The sequence below is a fragment of the Momordica charantia genome (assembly GCF_013281855.1).
Source record: "Momordica charantia cultivar OHB3-1 chromosome 11 unlocalized genomic scaffold, Mcharantia_2.0 BLBB01000011.1, whole genome shotgun sequence".
In the NCBI taxonomy this organism is placed as follows: domain Eukaryota; kingdom Viridiplantae; phylum Streptophyta; class Magnoliopsida; order Cucurbitales; family Cucurbitaceae; genus Momordica; species Momordica charantia.
Genome location: NW_028275159.1, coordinates 13,685,916 through 13,701,783, shown reverse-complemented (window position 1 = coordinate 13,701,783; position 15,868 = coordinate 13,685,916).

Here is a 15,868-nt window from a genome sequence, read left to right as displayed (position 1 = left end):
ATTTATTCTAATTGTTTATAATTGTTTGACTATGCTCTGTTATGACTACAATCATTGTAAAACATTATATTTTTCTCGAGATCTTGTTTGTTAAAATTCTGGAATCAAAACTTATATTTATGTGTAACATTTTTCATTAAACTTAATTATAATTGAGTTTTTGTAGTTGTGGAGTATGCATTATATTGAGTTCCACTTCTTCCATCTTGGAGTCTTTTCCTTTGACCTGGGTTCTTCGTATTTGGTATAATGATCAGCTATTAGCTATTTTCCTTTTAGTCTTTTCTAGATCTGGATCCTTTGCTTTTTAAATTGTGTTTCTTAGTTTGTATCATTTAGTTACTAATATGCAAATGCCAGAATAATGCTATTTCAATATCTTAAAGCATGTGATTGGTTATTAATATGCAAATGCCAGAATAATGCTATTTCAATATCTTAAAGCATGTGATTGGTTATGGAGTTTGCAGTTATAGAATTCGAGAACGATGAGTTCATAAAATGATCAACTAGTCCTCAAAAAGTGGTCAATATGGCTTAGTTTTGGAGCTTATCTTGTTTATTTTAAGGTATTTAACTCTTGTATTAGTGTATTGCTTCAGATTCTGACTATTGATTCAAAATTCCATAATAATATGGCATTTTGTTGGTAGTTTTTCTTTTTAATGTTCATTCTTTTCTCGTTGAGCTTGTTATTATTATTATTATTATTATTTTGCCTTTTCCTTATTTCAACTATCATCTTGCATCAGTCTTTGAAGTTAAAACGTTTAAGTTAATGTCTCATAGTTTTATATAAACCTTATTCTAATTATGTTCTTTCTATCTGCTTGGACTTGTATATTGGACATTAGGTTAGATTTAGAAATATTGTTCGAAATGATATTTCTATTGGATATAGGGATCTATATTAAGATCCATGATAAGTTGTAGATAATATTAATCTTCATGAAGGATTACTCTCAATTGTGCAGGTGTAGGTGCATTCTTCTTCTCCCAACTTATGCATCACTCTCAATTGAAGGTGATGTATATGTACATCTCAAACTATTGTATTTCACCTCAATAATTCATATTTGTCTTCTTTTTTTACTTTTCGCGCTCAAGTTCGTCTACTCACTCAATTTCTTAACTGACAAGTTCATGTAATCAATCTTATCTCAACTTATCAGGTTCATTTATTGTGTATTTATTTCACATTCTAGTTGTTTACAGGTGATTTATTTTTTATAAGTGTATTTTTTGTCTATTTAATATCCTTTCGACCCTTTGCACCCTTTAATAAATAGAACTTGTTATTTTAGAAGTGACTTTCTTCCCTTATCTATTTATTGGTTATTCATTTATCTAACTTGGGTATTGTTTTCTTCATTAGGTCTTTCACAAATCCAAAGAAGTCGACAATTAGGAATGCAACTAATTGATGGATGAGCTTCTTTGTTGGGGTTGGTGTGTGAGACTTGTTTAATTCTGTAATTTGTGTTTGTAGTAGTTTGAACATGTTTAATATAATGTACTAGCAAGTCCGAGAATACTTTGACAATACTTTGCTCCTACTATATTTCAACTTTGTTATATAAATTAATGTCTTTGCGATGTCGATTGACAACTTATTTATAATATGATATTTCTATTCTGCAACGTCTGCAAACAAAATCAATTACATTTTCTGTGATTTTTTTAGTCACAAAATAAAATATTTCGTTACGTTTTTAAAACGTCACAAAATCGTTTTTATGACAGTTTTGAGACGTCATGAAATCTTCTTTTGTGACGTTTAAAAAACGTCACGAAAAGCTATCACGTCACCTTAATGAATCGTCTTTCCGTGACGTTGTTTAACCGTCACAAAATCTAATGTCGTCACGGTAACTCATTTACGATGACGTTCTTTAAACGTCACGAAAGTATCAATTGTGACGGTCTTAAAACGTCACGAAATCATTTTTTATGACGTTTAAAAAGCGTCGCGAAAGCTGATATTTTGCATGACGGTCTATAACCGTCACGTGTGCTAATTTTTTTGACGTTTTTTAAACATCGCGTATACCTTTCGTGATGGGCGTATACGTGACGGCGTAAAAAACCTCACGAAAGATTTTGGTGACGTTAAAAAAACGTCACGATAAACCGAATTTCTACTAGTGTGTGATTTAAGAGTAGATGATGAATTTCTAAGAGTCTAACAAAAACACGTCCATTAAAAACATGTGTTGATGATGTATTAATGAACTGTAACTATAGAATTAAAAGAAACAGAAAACGAAATGTTATTAAAGTTTGTGTCCATGAACTTATTCGCACATTATTGGAGAAGTGAAGTAGGGTAACTCCACTAGAGATAACAATAGATTTGAGCTGGTACAAAACAAGTCTATCTCAAGATAGTACTTCATGAGATGATGTTTGAAGGCCGATTGGAAAACATCAATTGAGGCCCGATGCAAATGGAGGCCTCTCAGGAGATGTTGCTAGATTTGGGCCCGTCGGCACACGCCTCTTGAGGCCAAATGTGAACGGAGGCCTTTCAAGAGATGTTGCTGGATTTGGGCCCGTCGGTACTTGCCTTTTCAGACCCAAAGTAACTGGAGGTCTTTCAGGAGATGTTGCTGGGTTTGGGCCCGTCGGCACACGCCTCTTGAGTCCCAAAGTAAACGGGGGCCTTTCAGGAGATGTTGCTGGGTTTGGACCCGTCGGCACACGCCTTTTAAGGCCCAAAGTAATTGGAGGTCTTTCAGGAGATGTTGCTGGATTTGGGCCTGTCGGCACACGTCTTTTGAGGCCGAGAGTAAATGGAGGTCTTTCAGGAGATGTTGCTGGGTTTGGGCCCGTTGGCACACGCCTTTTGAGGCTGAAAGTAAATGGAAGTCTTTCAGGAGATGTTGCTGGGTTTGGGCCCGTTGGCACACGCCTTTTGAGGCTGAAAGTAAATGGAGGTCTTTCAGGAGATGTTGCTGGATTTGGTCCCGTCGGCACACGTCTCTTGAGGCCGAAAATAAATGGAGGACTTTCTGGAGATGTTGCTGGATTTGGGCCTGTTGGCACACGCCTCTTGAGGCCTAAAGTTAATGGAGGTCTATCAGGAGATGTTGTTGGATTTGGGTCGGTCGGCACATGCCTCTTAAGGCCTAAAGTAAATGGAGGTCGTTCAGGAGATGTTGCTGGATTTGGACCCATTGGAACGCGTCTCTTGAGATCCAAAGCGAGCACATCTCCATTTGCATCCCTCCTTGCTTCAACAGTGTTGGCATCGGATAAAATAGCAACAAAAGAAAGGAACAAGAAAACACAGCCCATATTGAACTTTGATAGGAAACCCATTTTGCCCTCTCACAAACATTCCCCACCCTCCCAAACCTATATATACTTTGATTTATAAATAAAATAACACCTAATTTAGAAATATAAAATAGATTTTGTGTACGATATATTCATGTACCATAATAATTATATTTGTTTTTTCATTAATGGTAATGTAAAATGGATTTTTCTAATTCAATCATGCAAAATAATAAAAAATATCTCAATACATTATACATGGTATACATTTTGTGAAATGGTAAAGACTTTCTTAATTTAAAAATGATGAAGCAATAAGTCCGTCTTTCATAATAATTAATTATATTTGATATTAAAAAACAAATATTTTTAACTAATCGAAATTTTAAATCCCAAAAGTTATGGTAGAATCAGGTTAGAATTTTGTTTCCAAAGTTATGTTTGCTTACTACCAACATTTTGTTTTGTATTATATCTTTTAAAAAAACTGGTCAAATTTTAAAATGAAAAATAGATATACGAAGTTTTTTTTTTATATTTAGTAAATTTTTAAAAAAATTTAAAATATATTTGTAAAGAAACTTAATTTCTATAAATATAAAATTACGTATAAGTTCATATTATTTGGACGATTTTATTTAATTATTTTAAGATATGTGGTTGAGATTTATTGACAGATTATAATTTGAAATTGTGAGGATGTAATTTTACATTTAAGAAATAGAACTGTAATTTAAAAAAATAATCATTAACTTTTAGAAATAATTATTTAATCTTAAGATTATTGATATAGTTCCTATCTTAATTTGTATTTAAGGAAATTTTTATATAAATATGTTGATAGATATCAAAACTAGATCATTTCCCGTATATATTCATTTTTTATTATTTTAGAAAACAGCTTACATTTGTTTAGCGCGATTAGGTTTTTTCTTTTTGAGTACAAAATACAAACTGTATAGCATGAAGAACAAGGAAACAAATTGAAAACAGATCAAATCAAATCACTAACAGACTAAATGCTACAAAAATAAATTCCAATTTTGATTACAAAAATAAAATCCAATTAGTGAAACGTTATTTTATTTTTCTTAATTTTTTTAAGTTAATGAAACAAAATATGCACTCTTCTTATGTTATGGGATTGTACCCGGCCAAGGAAATGGGCATCTACAAACCAGAGAGGGCCAAACCCAGCGACAAGCAGAGCGAGCCGAGGCTCGGTCCTGACTCCGGCTCGGCGCCGACCTGGGCCGAACCCACTTTCTCTCCTCTTCCATTGGGAGAGGTGACCCGGTCCACGAATTCCTGTGATCCAGCAACGACAGATAGATGGGCTCAATGAGAAGGTTCCAGAAGGCAAGACTCCTATAAATGGAACCACTGGCTGAAGCTTAGAGATAAGCAAATAAATCCTAAGTACTTCACTTAGTAATTCTTCCATCGCTGACTTAAGCATCGGAGCTAGTGTGACTGAAGTCACATCGGGTTAGGCTTGTTCGATTTTGTAGGTATCTGGTCCTGTGATTATCGAGCTTGGTGCACATTTGGCGAGAACCGAGGAGGCCAAATTTTAAGCATCAACAATTGGCGCCGTCTGTGGGGATGATAAAAATCATACGACCGAGCAACATGAAACCGGAGGAAAGTCCACGATGCTCTTATGAGAAGTGCCTTACGAAGAGGAAGCTGAACATGGATGACCTGCTGCTAGGAGGAGTTGGGTGAGACGAGCCGGCAGATTGTCGAACAAACTCCTAGAGAGAATGATCGACAAGTTCCAGAACGTATAGAGGGGTCGATCAAGATGATTGACGACAAATTGACTGAGAATTGGTAAGATCTAAGGAGATCTCAAGATAAAGCAAGTCGACAAGTTCTGTGACAAGACCCAGAACAAACGAAGCAACAAGTTCCGGGACAGATCCTGGAGGAGATAAGCCGACCCATCCGAAGAAAAGGATGAACCGAGAACGGGTCTTACCCGAGGAAATTCCAAATGAGACGAAACCACAAGTCTTAGGGCAAAAAGAATAACATGGCCAGAGCTCTAATCAGATCATCCAGAGTGAGCGATAAGACATTGGTGGTGAAGTGAGAAGCCACACTAATAGTCCGACATCTCCGGTGGATGACCACTTAACCGCCAAAGGGATGATAACGTCTCATACCGTGAGATTAGATCATGCAACTAGTGTTGTGCTCCCGGCAGATAACGACTCAATCAATAACGATGAAAACACCGACCCGAGCCCCAGTCATCGCATGGATCACCCACCTTAGATAAAGGAAAGCCTGCTGAAGAATTAGAATCGATCCCTCTAACGTTTGTGTTGGGTGTGTTGCCCTAAACTCGTAGTTTGTATTATGTAAAAACAAATGTATATTCAATAAAGTTTTATTCAATAAATTTGTTGTTGAAACATAGCATTGCATTGTCCAAATCCAATAAACTAAACATCCAAGGTTATTTATAATCGGGACAGTATATATACTGGGTATATAGTTGATATACGAGGTATATATTTGATATACCCCTGATATATGAATGGATAATGTCCCGTGAATAACTTAAAGGGTCTATAGTATATGGATAAGGCTGGGTACCTTATCCTGGCAACATTATGGATACGGCCCACTCTGTAAAGGTTACAGACGACTCGATCCAGGTCGTTCGTGTGGAGACATGCGAGTGGGGGTATCCTATACAATGAGTTTGTATAAGACCGGACCACGAAATAGGCAATCTTTAGATATAACACCGTTAACTAATAGGTTGCTATTTCTTAGGATGACCAGGCAACTCATTCTCAATCCTAAGTGAGTTATGAACTCCTGCCTGTGAGGGCTCGTCCTTTGATCTGTATGGATGAGAGTGGCCCGAGTCGCCGACTCAACATTCCTACCATTTTGGGGACGAGACCGAGTAGGGAGCTGGGAATATAACTTCACAAGATCAAATTCACTCCTCCCCGACTTTAGGGGAGTAGATGAGTGTTCCCTTAAATGCTGACTCCGGGACTTGAACAAGCGGCCCCACCCTCTCATTGGCCGAGAGGGACTTCCGGTTATTGGTTGGACCATAACCGGGTTGTTCATTAGAGGAGCAGTGGTGTTTAAGGAGTAAGATGTAACTCAGGGGTAAAACGGTAATTTGACCCAACTTGAGTTACGAACACTCGTGAAGGATTGACTCGTCATGAATAGTCGTATATCCATGGACACGAAAATATTCTGCAGTGAGAATAGTGCAACTGCGGGTCTTTAGTAGAATGACCCGTAGTTAACGAATCTAGATTAACTCGGTCAATGAGTTTGACCGATTAATCTTGCATCGTTGGAGCTTCGGATCTGTAGGTCCATTAGGTCCCCTTGCTAGCTCATAACGGGTAAAACGAGGATCAAGTTTTTGGAAGAATATGAATTGTTCAAATTACTTAAGGATTATACGTGTATCGATACATTATAATATATAGTTAATTATAAATTAAAACAATATATTATGAGAGAAATTATTTGAATGAGATTCAAATAAAATTAATATGAATAAGATTCATATTAAAACTATAGGTTAAAAATAATGTGCATAAGATGTACATTAGAACTATAGGTTATACGAGAGAAATGTTATAGAATATGATTCTATTTTTTGTGGTAAATAATTAAGTGTTAATTATTTATTTGATTTATATATATATATATATATATATATTAATTATTAATTGGATTAATAATTAATAATTATTTATTAATTAATATGATTAATTAATAAATTAATTTTTATATTTTAATTATTATATAAATATATATATATATATATATATTATTAATATTAATAATATTAAACTCCCCTGTAAAATTGCAGGGGAGTGGGAGGTTAGTGTGATGTGGGGAGTTACCCCACGTCACTGCTTCTGTTTTGTTTTTGCAGTTCTGCAAAATACAGAACACAGAAGAAGAAGAACACCCAAAACGTTTTTTCTCTCAATTAAAAGAGGTCTCTCAATCTCTCCCTCTCGTTCCAAAGGATTGCTCCCACCAGTACGATCCCGAGACCCGAGGAAGACATAGTGGTGGTGTTCGAGGAAAACTCGTTGAAGAAACGTTCTTCAAAGGTAAAGTTTCCTCTGTATTTTCCTTCTTTCAATTTCGGTTTTGTATCCCGAAAATCAGCAACGAAGATCCGCTTCCGCTCCGGGATTCTCATCCCTTCAATTGGTATCAGAGCCAGGTTGCAGTTCTGATTTTTTGGGATCAAAATCGCTGTGTTTGGTGGGTGATTTCATATTTTCGAAATATGGGTTTGCGGGTTGGAAAATTTCCAGTTTTTGGCACTTAAATAGCGTTTTTCTTCGTGATTCGATCATGTAAGGGCCCGGTGTTTTGGGCATTATGTTTCTGCTTTATTTCTATAAGTCCGGGTGGCTTGAAAGTCGTTCGTGGCGTTGGATTGGGCAAAAAGTTGCAGAAAACAGCGAAGAAGACGAAGCAGATTGCGCAGACAGCGCCATGGCGCTGCGGGGACAGCACACAGCGCCGTGGCGCTGCCCTTAGGCGCCGAGGCGCTGTCCTGGGTGTTTTTCGATGCAGTTCCGAGGCTCCGGTTCGCGGTTCGAGGGCGGATGCAGTCGGTTTTCTTATTTTGTATTATTTCGTTTTCTTAGGGTGCCAAAAGCTGTTCCAACTTTGCTATTTAATTATTTTATGCATTATGAATGTATATTTTAATTAAAATCATATAGCATATTGTATGCCATATAGTTTTAAAATCCCACTATAGGTTACATGCATAATATGTATGTTTGATATATAGTATGTATGTATGGTCATGCATCATATAGTTATAAATGTTATAATGTATGTATGCATGTTTTATTTTCGTAATTAATATAAGTGTTGTATTAATTAGATGAAAATAAAGTTGCATTGAGCATGACATTATTTTGGATAATATAATTGTTATATTAATGTATGCTTTCAATGCATGTTTATAGTTTTAATTTCTTAAATTTTATAAGAGTTATAAAATGTGGTAGATAGAAACTAAAATCTATAATAAAGAGTTGCATGCAAACATATGGTCTAAGTTAATTAATTTTAAAGGGGTTTAAAATTAATTAGACCTTAGGTTATATCTTCTAATGTGATTAGGGGGTAGTCTTTTATTTTGTTTTAACTAGGTTTAAAATGAAATAATAAAAGACTAAATATAAAATGTTGTCTATAAAGGAACCCTGTCTAGGTTGTGGTATTTAAGCTGACCGTAAGGGAACACCTCTACTTGGGAACCGACCTGGGGGTTGAATTAGTCAATATTTTATATACAAGCAATAATGTTGTTGGTTTATTAAAGTGTTTAACGAACTAAAACATTATTGTACAACTTCCGATATAATAGTTATATTGGGCCGACTAAAAATACACTTAGTTAATTTCACTTAGCCGGTGTTTGAGCTAGAAACTGACGAGCTCGGATACGACTTAGATCGGTACGTTCAGGACGAACTACCTCCAACGGTCCCGCCCCTTCCCTGAACACTCTTAAGACCTGTAAAACAAAGTTAGCACTCCGACGAGCAAGTTAGTTCTGGTCCGAGCTAACTTGCCTAGTCTACTTAGAATTGCGTACCTTGAATTTAAGGCAAGGGTTTCTATTTATAGAAACTGGGCCCGACATGAATCCTGACACACGCTAGAATCGCGGCGTGTTGTCGGGTACGGAAGAGACATTGTTACAGACTTTGTACTAGGTTGGCTCGACAATGTAGGTCCTACCCTGACTGCCGATCTGGACATTTTGGAGTCAATTTCTACATTCCCTTCGCGTGTTAAATCAATCTCACCTTTTCGATCATGACACGTGGCAGGTCGGGATTCGCATCCGACATTGGCCCCCACTTCGGCGGGGCGGAGATCGGCTCGGCGAAGTCCTTCGAGCTTAACCCGAAGATGGGCCGAATCCACGCGTGCATGTGTGACGTCATAGATGCGTTAGCCCTAGCTTCTGCTTCGAGAACCCAAACGTCGTCATGGGGTCGCTTGGCGTGGACAAATCCTGTCCGTTGATCCTTCCTCGATCGGACAGCTCTCGCGCTTCCGGGCTGTCCTATATAAGGTGGGGTTTTTGTTTTCACTTTTTACTTTTCACTTTTTCACTTTCGAGTTTTCGTGTACCTCGACCATTTCCAAGTCAGGTACTCTCTCCTACTTTCTTTAGGTAGTTTCTTCCCATTCAGGTCTGACGATGAGTAGCTCGTCTAGTGAGTCGTCGTCTGAGTCGTCCAGCTCGTCGAGTACGGCCAATACTGTAGGGGGCCTAACCCACCCCCAACCCCAGGGAAACCTCGTGCCGAGGGTAGCTCGGCACTCCCCAACGTAGTATCCACCTCAGGAAACCCTAACCCTGGTCCAGTGGCCGAGCTACCTCCCTCAACCTGCTCGGTAGGTAGATTAGCCGAGCTTCGCAAGACCTATTTGATCCCCAACTGCATAGAGCTTAGAGTGCCCAACGTCGGCGAATGTCTTGACAACCCTCCCCCGGGCTTCGTCAGCTTCTATCCCCAGATGTTCAGTAGGGGGGTTGGACTTCCTTTTCATCCCTTCATCGAAAGGTTCCTTAGCGCAGTCAACCTCGCCCCAGCTCAGCTCTCCCTTAATGGGTGGTCTACCGTGCTCGGAGCCAACGTTCTGTGGTGGGTCCTCTGAGAAGAGGATGAGGACAGGCTGACGGTAGATCAGCTCTTAGCGACCCACACCGTCAAAGCGTCCAACGAGGGAGAGGGTCGGCACTACCTCTCGGCTCGGCGGAACGTAGGTCAGTTGATTAGGAACCCCTCTTCTAACAAAAATTGGAAGGAGTGTTGGTTCCTCGTCTCTGGCGAGTGGCTTCTGAGGGACGGAGTGGGTGAGCCGACCTACCAAGTCCCAGTAGAGTTCGGAGATGTAGGTGAGTGTCTTAGGTGCGAGCTGGGGTCGTTTTTTTTTTCTTTTTGCCTTAACTTGAGTAACTTCGTTGCTGATGTTATCTTGTTTTGCAGCTCTGCCATCCCCCGTTCCGAGGATTAACAACAAGTCCTAGGAGATCATCAAGCGAGCCCAGGGTCAGAGATTGAAGTACGCGCTGTGGGGTGAAGCACTAGTCTCAAACTCCCACCTCTTCTCCAGCGATCTCAGTGCTCACGACCAAGCGGAGGAGCTCAAGAAGCTACCTAGACCTCGGCAACGCAGCTCGCAAAAACGTAAGGCTCCCGAAGGTAACTACTCCTTGACTCCTCAGCTCGGTCGATTGCAACCTCTTGTCTAACCTCGTCCTTTCTGCAGAAATGGCCACCAAATTCCTCGCGCTTAGTAGTACGAAGTGGCAGCGGGACTCGGTCCCGTCTGTTCCGCCAGCGCCTCCTCAGGCTCGTCATCGTACGAGCAGTGCCGACGTCCCGGCTCCCGGGATGGCGAACTTGGCCAAACTCCAGGTCCTTCAGGCTCAGCCTCTGCGGACCATCGTCGGCGGCGAGGAGTCGGCTACTCCACTGCAGCGAAGGAAAAGGGTGAGGGAGACTACCCTCCGAGGAAGTCAACTCCAAATCTCCGCCTCCCCCCATCATGGTTGACTCGGAGGACGGGTCTCAGCTGGGTTGGCGGCATTGTGACGAGCTTCCACTGCCATTCAAGCTCGCCTTCTCTCGCCTCAGCATCCATGAGGCGGCAACGAAGGAGAGATCTTCCAGCTCCCGCCGTGTGGAGCGAGCTGTTCAGGCGCCTGAGGACCCTGTGGAGGCGGTGAGGAAGACCATAGCTCTGGCTACAGAGGTAAGCTCGTGCCTACCCTTCCTTTCCTTTTTTTCTTTATCTCTTTTGATCTAACCCCTGGCCTTTGCAGCTGCACTACCATGCCTGCCTCTCGGCGTCGATGATGAGCCTGGAACTCGGAGGGCAGGACCTGAAAGAGGAGGAGATGAATGCCTCCTACGAGCGGTGGATCGCCGAGCTCGAGGCCGAGGTTGTCCGGGCCCGAGCTGAGAAGGAAGTGGAGGCAGACAGGTCGCAAGCCCTAATCGCCCAAGCTCGTACTGACCTGAAAAACGCTCGGGGCCGAGCCGAGACTGCGGAGAAGGGCTGGAATGAGGCTCGGCAGAATTTGGCGAGCTGGGCCTACTTGGAGAAGAAAATCAAAGAGTTCCCCGAGTTTGACGGCTTAGCTCGCGACATGGCGAACAAGGGCTTCTACTGTGCTATCAACAGGCTCGACACCGCTTGCTCGGAGGATGCCATCGCCGCTGTCGAGCAAGAATACGAGTCCATATGGGTGGAGTGGCCTACCGAGGCCGGTGAAGAGGCTGAGGTTGCTGGTGCCGAGACGGGGTCCAGCAAGGTTGCCGACCCTCCTCAGGAGTAGATCGCCTCGGCTTCTCTTGTTTCTTGCTTTCTCTCTCTTTTTTAACCAAATCTGTACTGAGCCGAGGCATATATACCTCGGCTCTTGATTAAACTTTATTCTAATGAAATGACGTTGTTTTTGTTTAGATCCGAGTAATTCTTTCCGAGGTCCCTATACTTAGAGAAATTTAATTAAACTTTAATTATACCTCGGCTCTTCATCAAACTTTAAATTCAATGAAAACAAACTTCGTCCAAACTCGAGTTGTTCTCCCCGAGGTCCCTATACTTGGAGAAATTTAATTAAACTTCAATTTTAGTTTTGGTCTCGTTGTTTGAGTTTCTTGGGTCTTCATAATTTCTTACCTACACAACGACTTACGAGCCGAACAATTCAGCTTGGCGGTGTGTGTTTGAGATAACCAGGTTCCTACGAGCTAACCATTGCTTCGCGTGTTTGTAAAAATATAACTTATTGTAGGTTGTTTAGCATAGGTCATACCACGTAGTCTTCCTTGGCCCCCATTTGACGTAGCTCGGTGGTGGTAACCACTCTAACGAATAAAGTCAAATTTTGCACAAGTCATTGGAGATCGACTTTCATTAATGAATGAAATTTTACACGTCGGATTACACACATTTCATTGATAATAAACTCGCAAATGCTCGGCATTCCATGGGTGAGGGAGTTGTCTCCCGTTTAGGTCGGACAGCAAATACGCTCCAGGTCGGAGTGTTTTTAAGACTCGGTACGGACCTTCCCAGTTCAATTCAAGTGGTCCGACATGATGCATTACCTTCTTTAGGACGAGATCGCCAGGCTTAAACGTTCTGACTTTTACTCTGGCGTTGTAGTACCGAGCCATACGATTCTGGTATTCTACTAGCCGAAGCTGGGAGTGAGATCTTTTCTCCTCGAGGAGGTCAAGATTCACGAGTAGAGCTTCACTGTTGGCCTGCTCGTCGAAATTCTCAACTCAGGGCGTTGGCATGCCAACTTCCGCAGGGACAACAACCTCCGACCCGAAGGCTATGCCGTATGGCGTCTCACCAGTAGATCGGCGGGGTGTAGTTCGGTAAGACCACAATACCTTTGGTAACTCTTCTGCCCACCGACCTTTCAGAGATTCCAGCCTCGTCTTCAGACCACGCTTGATGATCTTGTTGATGGCTTCAACTTGCCCATTAGACTGCGGATGGGCAGGCAACGAGCTGAGGTGACGTATTCCGAGCTGTTGACAGAATTGATTAAACCGGGCACCGTCAAACTGCTTTCCATTGTCAGTAATGATGGCGTTCGGTATACCGAACCGACATATTATGCTCTTCCATACAAAGCTGACGACCTTTGCCTTGGTAATAGACGCCAGAGGTTCCGCTTCCACCCACTTGGTGAAGTAATCCACAGCTACTATGGCGAACTTCAACTGCCCTTTCGCCATCGGTAGTGGGCCGATCAGATCTATCCCCCACTGAGCGAAAGGCCAAGGGCTTGAGATCGGCGTCAGCATCTTCGGGGGTTATGTCGCATTTTTTGGCGAACTCCTTGGTGTCGCGTTCAATCGTCGGTCAATAGTAGCCCTGGCGGACGACCTTCGCGGCCATGGACCGAGCTCCTCCATGGTTTCCGCAAACCCCTTCGTGAATCTCGCGGATAACATACCTCGCCTCCTCTGGGTCGAGGCACTTGAGTAATGGTAGGGAATATCCCCTCTTGAAGAGCTTGCCTTCTTGCATCAAGTAGTGAGCAGCTTGGCGTCAGAGCTTTCTGGCCTGGCTCGGATCAGCGGGGACTGAGCCACTGACCAGAAAGTCTTTAATCGGATCCATCCATGAAGGCTGAGCTGACTAGATCTCCATTACCTCAGGCTGGTCGATGGACGACTCAGCGAGTATTTCAACTGGAACTGTTCTCGGTAGGTCAGTCTCGTATGTCAAGGCTAGGCGAGCCAGTGCATCGGCGTTGGAGTTTTCAGACCTCGGCACCTGTCGAATCACATAGTCCTCAAACTGGGCGAGGAGCACTCGGGCTTCGGCCAAATACCTCTCCATACGAGCTTCCTTCACTTGGTACTCCTCGGTAACCTGATTGACGATCAGCTGGGAATCGCTGAGAATCAGGAGTCGCTTTACGCCCATCCCCCTGGCCTATAGCTTACTTCGCTCGGCGTCGACAAGCCGACGTTTTTGCCTCACAGGCCTATAGCTAAGATCTACATTAAGCTTATGAACCATTATACTCGGGTCTATGCCCGACATGTCGTCATGAGACCATGCGAACACGTCAACATTTGCCTTTAGAAAACCGATGAGCTATTCTTTTACCTCGACCCCCAGTCTACTGTCGATGCTGACCTGCTTTTCTGGCCCCAGCAGGGGAATAAGTTCTAGCTCTTCAGCTGGGGTTCTGCGGCTCAGCTCTAATTCCTCGGCACATGACTTGGGCGCGCTCGTGACCACTGCACAAGTGGCTGTTCCCTTCATCGCGACGGAGTAGCATTCCCTGGACGTTTTTTGCTCACCTCATTTTTTGCTGAAGGATTGACTCGTCATTAATGGTCGTATATCCATGGACACGAAAACATTCTGCAGTGAGAAGAGTGCAACTGCGGGTCTTAGTGGAATGACCTGTAGTTAACGAATCCAGATTAACTCGGTCAATGAGTTTGACCGATTAATCTTGTATCGTTGGAGCTTCAAATCTGTCGGTCCATTAGGTCCCCTTGCTAGCTCATAACGGGTAAAACGAAGATCAAGTTTTTGGAAGAATTTGAATGGTTCAAATTACTTATGGGATTATATGTATATTGATACATTATAATATATAGTTAATTATAAATTAAAACTATATATTATGAGAGAAATTATTTGAATGAGATTCAAATAAAATTAATATGAATAAGATTCATATTAAAACTATAGGTTAAAAATAATGTGCATAAGATGTACATTAGAACTATAGGTTATACGAGAGAAATGTTATAGAATATGATTCTATTTTTTGTTGTAAATAATTAAGTGTTAATTATTTATTTGATTTATATATATATATATATATATATATTAATTATTAATTATTAATTTGATTAATAATTAATAATTATTTATTAATTAATATGATTAATTAATAAATTAATTTTTATATTTTAATTATTATATATATATACATATTATATATATATTAATTATTTATATATAAATATATATATATATTATTAATATTATTAATATTAATAATATTAAACTCCCCTGCAAAATTGCAGCGGAGTGAGAGGTTAGTGTGACGTGGGGAGTTACCCCACGTCACTGCTTCTGTTTTGTTTTTGCAGTTCTGCAAAATACAAAACACAGAAGAAGAAGAACACACAAAACGTTTTTTCTCTCAATCAAAAGAGCTCTCTCAATCCCTCCTTCTCGTTCCAAAGGATTGCTCCCACCAGCACGATCCTGAGACCCAAGAGGATAGCGAGGAAGACATAGTGGTGGTGTTCGAGGGAAACTCGTTGAAGAAACGTTCTTCAAAGGTAAAGTTGCCTCTGTATTTTCCTTATTTCAATTTCGGTTTTGTATCCCGAAAATCAGCAACGAAGATCCGCTTCCGCTCCGGGATTCTCATCCCGTCAGTTTGAAGAGCAAGCAAATCGAAAAGTTCGAGGACAGATTTTGGATGAGGTAAATCAACAGATTCCAAAATAGGTTTCAGTAGAAACGATAAACAAATCCCAAAATGGAGAAAGCAACTTGATGAAGTTCTAAGTTTTAGAACGTATAGAGGAGTCGATCGAGATACCTATGGTTGTAGTTCCTGAGAGCAAGTTCGCGGCTCTGGAAGAGAAGGTTGAGGGAATGTATCAACGCATGTCCCGACTACTCCAGCAATTGGAACAGCGAGAAGTGAACCCACCGCCCTTCGTCAGGGATCCTCGGAAGGGTAAAGCCCTGGAGTTGAACGAGGCAGAGAAATCGACTGCAAACGTCCAAAGCAAGTTGAAAATTGGAGGGAAGGACAAACTATGTACCCGAATTTTCGATCCGCCAAGGCAGCAGCAAGTTGTAAGGCAACTGAAGTCCCTGGTACCTACGGGAGGCAATAAATGCCAAGATGACCGAGGAGACCTTGGACTTATCGACATCGACAAGGAAAGACCACGGGATCGACCCGAGCCATCGGAGAAGCTGTTAAACCAGAAGGAGAAGGGATTCGACCTCGAAGAAT